Source organism: Lissotriton helveticus, chromosome 1_1, assembly GCF_964261635.1.
Source record: "Lissotriton helveticus chromosome 1_1, aLisHel1.1, whole genome shotgun sequence".
NCBI classification, from domain to species: domain Eukaryota; kingdom Metazoa; phylum Chordata; class Amphibia; order Caudata; family Salamandridae; genus Lissotriton; species Lissotriton helveticus.
The window spans coordinates 976,557,331-976,566,909 of record NC_136057.1 but is presented as its reverse complement, the minus strand read 5'-3'; the positions used below and the strand labels follow the sequence as shown (position 1 = coordinate 976,566,909).

General features: G+C 45.4%; 1 long non-coding RNA gene across 2 annotated transcripts in view; it reads right to left on the bottom strand.

Moving 5' to 3' along the window:
• Positions 1-9,579, bottom strand: part of LOC144771566 (uncharacterized) — a 61,737-nt gene continuing 52,158 nt past the window's right edge. For both annotated transcript variants that reach the window (XR_013599357.1, XR_013599354.1), the window contains exons 2-3: positions 5,191-5,459; positions 1-2,618 (exon numbers count right to left, since the gene is read on the bottom strand). This is a non-coding gene — a long non-coding RNA (uncharacterized LOC144771566). The remainder of the gene's footprint in view (positions 2,619-5,190; positions 5,460-9,579) is intronic.

The window sequence follows — 9,579 nt, the reverse complement described above, 5'->3', positions numbered from 1 at the left end:
TTCACTTCTGTTCTTGGATTTTCGTTACAATAAAATACAATGAACATAATCTTCACAAAAGTTATTTACAAAAGTTTAAGCTATTGCAGTTATAAATTACAATAACTTTTATTTAAGCGTTCATTATTAAAAAAAAATTAAAAGCCATTGTTATTTGTATTATCAATACATCCAAGTCACGTAAATACAACACATATTGCATTACAAATGCTATAGGTGTCACATTTGCTATTGGCATTGTAAATGACAAAGCTATTAATTTCGCTATTTTCAAAACCAACACATAAATGCAAAAATTGTCATTTACAATACCAATAGCTCAAACTTTCCTAACGCGAGACCTATTGCATTGCAAATGCTTGCTAATATATATAAGTCATCCATACATTGGGCCTATTGAGTAGCTAGGCAGGGTGCTGTAAACTAAAAAGTAGGAATTGTATTTTTATATGTTGTTACAGTAAAACCCTAGTAGCCCCAGTAGCATGTATAGTGTTACACACTGCCAACTCAGCTGCACTAACTGTTGAATGGGACTACCAAAGTTGGTACTTCAAGGAATCAACATAATCATTACAATTAACTCGACTTAATGCCCAAGTCACATTTTTTGTAACTATTAAATAAAAGCACATTTTATAAAGTTGCCACTCTATCGCCCACATTTTCCAGTGGCAAAAAGACAGGCTTCTATTTAAATAAAGTTATTTGAATCCTCTTTAATAGTGATTTAAGGGAGAAACATTTTCTGCACTATAATAGCCGCACATTCTTTTACATAATTTAGGAATCCAGAAAAGAAAAGTTTTTGAAAGTCTGCATTTGTGGAAAGGGAATGGGGTGATGCACAAATGGATGTGTTCCAGATGGCCTACAAAATAATTAGAGGAGCATTGTGGAGAAAATAATTAATATGACATACATTTTTCTGTAAAAAAAGAAGCCAAAGTGTGGCCAGTTATATTGCCATTTTACAATGACTATCCAATACATGCGATTTTGCTAGCCTATGCGATTTCCTAGGAAGGAATGAATTCGGTGAAACATTCGGAACAACGAGGCCAGAGCCACGAGTTCCGGAAGCCCAGAAGCAAAACCATGCTTGCCCGAACAACGACTTTGCCTTAACCACGCAGATGCGTGGTTAAGGCAAATACCTTCTAGTGTAGGCACCGTGTCAAGAAAGCAAACACAGCACTAACAGCATTTCTCACACATCTAACTAAAATAAGTGCAAGGCACACAGTGAAAAAATGACATATTTCCATATAAAATTCCACAAAGGTATGACAATTTAACACCCTCCATGTGTGGATCAACAAATATTTAACTTTAACACTTCAAACACATATCCAACCTACATCATATAGAGAAGTGTAACCTAAATGAAGATGACAGTGGCCACGCCAAGCTGAAATACTTGCCACATAACACGTCACCCAGTGCATTGTCTGCCGCATTTGTTATTCATCCCACATAGACACTCATACAACATTTCCCCTGCCCTGTGTAACTCCAGTACTGGGTCCAAGGTCACATCATACTAACCACACCATCTGGCTCAGCAGTCAGGGATGAAACAGACACAACTGTAGTCACACATCACTAACTATACAATAACATCAAATCATTAGAAAAGTAATTGCAGGACCAATGTCTGCAAAACTAGGAAAATGTTTAATGAATGTAATTTTGTGGACCATATTGTCCAACAAAGGCAAATGACCAGCCCATGTATGAGTCATGTGCAACAGCACAATGCTGTGCCAACAAACTTGCCATTCCGACACTGACAGGGAACCTCCTCACAAAGAGGCATCCACTGAGCAAAGCAGGTACCTCGAAGATGGAACTTGGTCTGTTGTTGTGGTGCCCGGGAGTATGGTTGTGAGGGTGGAGGAGTCTGTGTCTGTTGCTGTGGTGTCTGGGGGTAAAATGGGAGTGGTTAGGCGGGTGTCTACGTGTTTTTATTTTTTCTATGTTTTGTGTTTGTGTGCGGCACTTGTGTCTGTTAAAGTGAGTAATTGGGACAGGAATGGGAATAGGGTATTTGGATGGAAAAGGGACCGTAGGTGGAGTGAAAGGTTGGGATGAGTGGAAGGCTGCCATGAGGGAGGAGGCCAGAGCCTGAAAAGAGCTCTTTAGGCCAGACATTGTAGTGTGAATGCCTTCCAGGCAGGCAACCATCTAGGTCACCTTACCCCTGGATGGAATTCAGGACTGCATTCTGACCCACATAGATGGTCCTCAGGAGCTCTATAGCCTCCTCACTCAGGGCCGCAGGGCTAACAGTGGCAGGGGCTGAGGTGCCTGGAGTGAAAGAGACTGCTCCCCTCTTAGGGTAGCTGGCCAACTTGGAGGACAACAGAGAGGGTAGCGATGGAACTGGGGTTGTAGACAAGGAGGAAGGTGGTACTGATCATGTGGGGTACATCACCACTGGGAGTGTCCACCAGAGGATTACTTGTTTGATGACAAACTTGAGCTGCTGTCCTCCGTGGCACTCCTCGCACCCTCAATATGTCCCTCCATATCAGAGGTCTCACGTCCGGAGGCACTGTAACCAGCTGTGTCCCCACTGATGTTGGCCCCTTCTCCTCTGCTTGCCCTGGATGTATCTGTAATGACATGTAACATGGGTTTATTGCAGCTGCGTTTCCACACCTGACTTTCACATATCAACAGAAAACAATGATGAAGTGCACATTTCACACCAGCCACATGGTTCACCCTATAGGCTTCAAATTCAGCATGAGCACATGCAGGAATGCTAAATAACCTGCAAATAGTTGGGTCCAATCATGTCATAACCCCAGACAGGCCCAAATCTATTGATGAAGTTGGCTAGACTCCATCCTCATGTCCTAGCTAGGATAGTTGATCCCCTAGCATACTTTGGCCCTTGTATCCTACCACTGTGAAGGGTACAATTTGAGATATAAATAATGCTTACACAAGGCCCAGAGTCCTACAGATCTACCTATCCCTAATAGCACATCATGATGCCGTGAAGGTCAAGTAAAACACCAATTTACCACCAATTGGTGTCGTGGTAGGCATGCCACATGCAAATGCTCATTGCACATTGATGAGACTTTAGACTCCAAATTACATCATTTGTCCACTTCCAGAAAAGTCTAATAAAAGTTGTACAGAATTATTTTAGCAATGTATCACATGTAGCATGTAAAGTTGCCTGAAAACACTGAGATAGTTACTCTGATTTCACACAGTACAAGTCTTTAAATAATCTTATGTACATCCTCAATCCTACTTGGTATAGGTGATAATGCCATTCATAGGTTATACACCTTTAAAGGATTTGGGTGTCCCATCAACTTGCAAATGTATAGGGGTCAAATTGTAGGCACTAATGCAGATGGCACCAGTGATGATTGCACACTCATTTCACTGTTTTACCAGTACTTACCAATGGGAACTGCTGTACAGTCACGGCATGTACTGTGCTTTCCATGTCATGTCACATGTAATAGGGCCACCATCACATGAGAGATAGTAATTGGGGTACCTCACTGCTCAGACAAGAAAGACATGTTGTTTGTGTGGTATAAATGTCATTCATACAACAAGAAGGAGGAGAGGGAACATCCCTGTTCTGACCTCCCCAGTCAATAACAATAACACACAAAAAGGAGCAGGCAAGTGTATATTGATGGTGGCACGTGCTTAGTGAGTAAAACTGCCTTCACTCACAAAATTGTGACATGCTCCATCATCTGGCTTGCTTACTGACACCCCTGCGCAGACCAATGCCTGGGGTAGAGCTAAAGGGAAGGGGAAACAATACAAACAATATGTTTTGGGGTCACCAAAGAAAAGTGCCACCAGTGATGGTTACTCACTGAGCATGTGCCACTATCAATATACACTTTCCTACTCCTTTTTGTGTGTTATGGTATAATTGTCACCCAGAACAACTGACATTATGAGATGATCACTGACTTCACTCAGCAGGTGTCTGCTCCAAAAATAAAAATTGGATGTGGACAGGACTTTGCTGTGTTCCTGTTCAGAAAACAAGAGGCACAGCAACATGCACATACTACCAGACCTAAACAAACAACGGGCTTGTGTGGGGCACATGGGCCCCCACCAATCTTTGGTTGAAAATGCCTGCCTGTAACTAAGGGTGACACATGCAAAAACAACGATTGATGGACAGAATGCAAAACAATGTCATACATTCACCCCAATACAGAGATCTGGGCCTAAATCCATCGTTTATTTGCTCACCATGCCATTCCAGTTTGAACCCAGCCATATGCTAATCAGTCTTGGCCCTGTGTCCAATGGAAACAGCTCAGCCCAAACTGCCAAGCCAGGTCCTCCCTAGACTAGGACCGCTTTCGGGGTTTCACCCCTCATCAGCCAGGATAGCTTGACTCTAGTGGCATGGAGAGCACGGGACCCACATCTGGGCATACCGGTCCCACACGGGGTAGACAGAATGCAGAACAATGTCATACATTGACCCCAGTACAGAGATCTGGGTCTAAATCCATCGTTTTTTTGCTCACCATGTCATTCAAGTTTATACCCAGCCATATGCAAATCAGTCTTGACCCTAAGGGCAGGCGGTAAACTTTGTTCTGCTGCTGGAGTTTTTGGAGTTCATTTGCCAATCCGCGTTCTGCTTGGAATGCGAAGATCAGCCAAAACCTCTGCATCCTTCTGCCACGTACCGGAGTTTACCACCCACCACCACACTGCCTTATAAGTTATAAATAATAACTTACGTTATCATTCATTTCCTTTGTTGTTGCAGCATAGTAAGGTGCCGGGTGGCAGGGCGCATGCGCAGAGCTGCTGCAAAGAATCGCAATCACTACAGGATTCTTGTGCGCATGTGTACAATAACATGCATGCGTACACAAGAGAAGATCTGCTGCGGGCCAAGCAGGCCAAGGTAATCCTCCAGACGCTGAATGCAAGAGGCAGTGGGAGAGCGTCATTGACTCGTAGGCCTCAAGAATCTGCAGCCAGGGAGTAGGTATAAGGCGTGTGACACGCTGGCCTACTCCACCGCAGTCTTACAACAGGCAGAGCGGAATTTCACAGAGTTTTTATTCAACTCAGCGGAATTCCACAAAGGGAAGCTCCACGAGCTCCGCCCGACCTTACCTGTAACACACAAAGTTGGTAAGATGTATGACTCTAGACAGGACTCACACTGTATAGCTACTGTTGGGCCTTCAACTGCTTGTCAAGCTCAGGGTAGGCCATGGCCAGTGTGCGGCCATTAGAGGGGTTAGGGTCCGGCACACCCCCCCTTCCATGTTGGGAGAGTTTTCCCCGCTGGACCTCCACGATCTTCCTGGTCCCGCGCCTCAGGTCCTCCCACCTCTTCCTGCTGTGGATGCTACACTAGTTTAAGACCCCGAATGTCTGCACCTTCGGATGATGGCTCTCCAAATGGCTTTCTTCTGATGGGGGTTGTCCTGTATGGATGCAATAGATGTAGAAAGAGATAGTAACTGGAAGTTTCAGGATATGTCTATTATTGATACACATGTTTTACACCTAGCACATTCATCAAGAGTCAACACAATACATGTGAAAATGTCAAATGCTAAGCACTACTAAATCATGAATACACAATTTTGTGGTCATCTGCTGACTCACCTCAACCCTGGTCATGACCTACACTGATTGAGTTAGCCCAGTAACATCATGTAGGCCAGGGCCATCCTACATGGGATGTGTTGTGAGGTACCATGAAACACAACACACCATTTAGAATGAACTACTTGTGCATGACTGGCAGCCACCTTCATTGCCAGGCCCATTGATTTGATACAGATCATAGAGCCCAGTACCATAGTATACACAACCTCCTGACACTAAGGTCACATCAAAAGGGCTGGCATGTGTGTCCACGAGAGCTTCCACTCTGGGGGATGTGTGGACATGAGGATATATTGGGATATCTAACTACTACACTTTATGTGGTATGTACTGCCATCACAGGACACCATTTGCCATATGTGGCACTGTAAAAGGGATGACATTCAACATACCATTGTATGTATTGTATGATTGGATTTAATGTGACAAAGCTGTTGATTTACATTTCAATACTATATTCAGAATTAACCAACTATCTACATTGTTCATGGGTCAGATGGGCAATAGGCCTGTACAGTGGAAGTATGACTCCTGGAAAAGTGACAACAGACCTGTGTGGGTAAGGGGAGTGTCATAAGTAAACTCCAGACATTGACAATGTAGACCAATGGACAGAAGTATCAGGTCAGGGTGTTATCTCAGTCACCATTTCAAATATGGCCAATGTAACAGCTATCTAGGCTACTAGTGGTAAGGCAAACACACTTTGGGAACATCCATGGATCAGCAGGCCTAGTGGGTGCTTACCCTGTGCATCAGTTGTCTTGCCACAGTAACTCTGCCCCAGCCTGGCCCATGGTCCACACTGCCCACAACTCATTGTCAGGCCTTGCTCTCTGTAGGCTGAGCACACTGATCCCACATGAACCTCACATTTCCAGCATATCAATACATAAAAGTGATTCTTCTGCCCATCTAATATGTGACCATATTGTTGTGCGGCACTCTGAAGGGGCTGTGGTTATAGCTACCTCTCAGACAACAGTTTTGCCATACCTGAAGTGGGCTGAGTGATCTGCGAGACTATAGACATGGCTAACATCATCCTCAAATGCTCCGAGCAGTATACAGATACAGCTCATGGTGTGAAGTCAATACAGATCTATTCCTGTCAAGCCCTCAGAATGCAGGATAGCCAAGACCTTCTCCTCCAAAGGGAAAGAGTTAAGAGCTGCTGAGAGGGCCACCGCCAGTCCTCTGAGCCTCCTGGTGGTGCTTGGAGGCTCGGGTATGAACCCTTAACCTGAGGTCGTTCCACCTGTGTGCTCAGGGTGGTACCAACAGCAATCACTCTGTTGACTATCCTGTTCCATAATTCAGTTCACCTACTGAGAGGTGTATGCTGAACTTGGGAACCAACAATTTGATGCTCTACTCTAATGATTTTGTCAAATGTGACAACTCAGCCTCAGTGAACCGTGGGTTTTTGTGGCCAGGCATGACAAAAAAAAAAAGAGTGACTATATAAAAGGAAAAATAAACAAGGGATATTTTAAAAAGTGATACATTAAATTTAAAGGTAATGGAGAGTGCTAAATGGTGTTATGAAGGAAAAAAGGAGGCTGCCTTGGGTCACAACGGTGTCTCCTTTCTTATGTGCTATATGTGGGAAGCAAAGGATCCCGGTCAGGGATGGGGTGTGTTTTATAGTGGGATTTGCAGGTGTGTACACTTGGCAAAAACACGAGCTGTGTAGTTTTTAAATCCATCTAATGATCACTGTTGTTCTGCTTTGCTGCGAGCGTACCGCAGGGGTCTACCGCCATTGGGTATCCACCACTGAGAGATCACGAGTAGGACTGCGTTGTCATAATAGGCTCGGCGTAGAAACTGTAGCCCTGTCATCGTTGGAGTATGCATTACCAACAATGCAGACTGCATCAGCCCCAGTGGGAACAACGTTTCAGGCTGCACAACTCGTAATATGACGGGTGGAAGACACTGGCGCTGTGGTGTCCTCGTGGTTGCGGGCGATCAGGCGGTCGGACCGCCAAACTCGTAATCTGCCCCTAGATGTAGAATATTCCACAAACAGATACTTTACCTTTGAAATAAAACGAAATTATAGCATTAGCCTTTGTCCCTGTCACAGAGGTAGCAAAACACTACAATCTACTAATATACAGCCCTTTTTACACGCATACTTAAGACAAACGTAGTACCTGATTACGAGTTTGGCAGTAAGAGAACCGCCGTCGTAGCAGCACCAGATTCCCCACCGCATAGTTGCCGGTCTGCCTGGCGAATTACAATGTTGGTGGTCTGTTGAAGGAAAGACCGCCAGAGTCCCGATGATGCCGCCACCCATTCGCAGATGATAGGTGGAAAGCAGCTGTAAGAGGACGGTACAGACACTTCACTGCCGGCATAATTTCGAGTTGGCTTTCTGTCGGGTTGACCGCTGTAGGACCACCTGCTTCGAGTTGGTGGAATCAAAGGAATTGGGGTGCATACTCACTCATTTTCTTTCCTTCATTCGCCAATCCGCGTTCTGCTTGGAATGCGAAGATCAGCCACCCTGGGTGAAGGGAGGTGGGGGGTGCACATGGGGGGTACCTATGGTACCCCCCTGCATTTACATGCACAAAGCGGCAGGCACCGCGCGGTGCCTGCCGCTTTCTGCATGTAAATGCAATGCACGCGTTTTTAACATTGAGGATGTGACTGCCAGGGTGGCGGTCACATCCTAATTGCACAGGAGGGAACGCCGCAGCACATGTGGACGTTCCCTCCTACTCAGGGCTCGCGGACGGACTTGCGTCCGTCCGCGATCATAATGTGCCCCCATATTGGGGAAAGGTGTTGGACACTAAAGGGGTTATGTTTACTATTCCCACTCCAATCTAAACGAATTCAAGGAAGGTGTTGGACACTAAAGGGGTGGCATTTACTATGCCCTCATCAATCTAAACCAATTCGAGGAAGGTGTTGGACACTAAAGGGGCGATATTTACTATTCTCACTCCAATCTAAACCAATTTGAGGAAGGTGTTGGATACTAAAGGGATTACATTTACTATTTCCACTCCAATATAAAGTACCAATTCAAGGAAGGTGTTGGACACTAAAGGGGCACCATTTAAGTTCAAGTTCAAGTTCGGGCATTTGTATAGCGCACTACTCACCCAGAGGGTCTCAAGGCGCTTGGGGAAGGGGTTCATTATTTGTCGAATAGCCAGGTTTTAAGTTCTTTTCTGAAGGAGATGTGGTTTTGAGTAAGGCGGAGGTGAGTGGGGAGTGAGTTCCAGGTCTTGGCAGCAAGGAAGGAGAATGATGTGCCACCCATGGTGGATTTTCGGATGCGCGGGACTGCGGCGAGGGCTTGATTGGACGATCTTAGTTGGCGGTTGGGTTTGTAGAAGGACAGTCGAGTGTTGAGGCATTCGGGTCCTAGATTGTAGAGGGCTTTGTGTGCGTGGGTGAGGAGGCGGAAAGTAATTCTTTTGTTGACGGGAAGCCAGTGGAGGTCTTTTAAGTGTTCAGTGATGTGGTCTTGGCGAGGGATGTCTAATATGAGTCTCGCTGATGTGTTTTGGATGCGTTGAAGTTTTTTCTGTAGTTTTGTTGTGATTCCGGCGTAGAGGGTGTTTCCATAATCCAGACGACTCGTGACTAGTGCGTGGGTGACAGTCTTTCTTGTCTCGAGGTGGATCCAGCGGAAGATCTTTTTGAGAATACGAAGTACGTTGAAGCAGGAGGATGAGACTGCGTTGACTTGTCTGGACATCGAGAGAGAGGAATCTAGGATGAAGCCAAGGTTACGTGCATGGTCTGTGGGAGTGGGTGCTGTGCCCAAGGCGGAGGGCCACCAAGAGTCGTCCCAGGCAGAGGGGGAAGATCCTAGGATGAGCACCTCGGTTTTGTCTGAGTTGAGTTTTAGGCGGCTATGTTTCATCCATTCGGCTACTTCTTTCATGCCTTCGTGAAGATTGG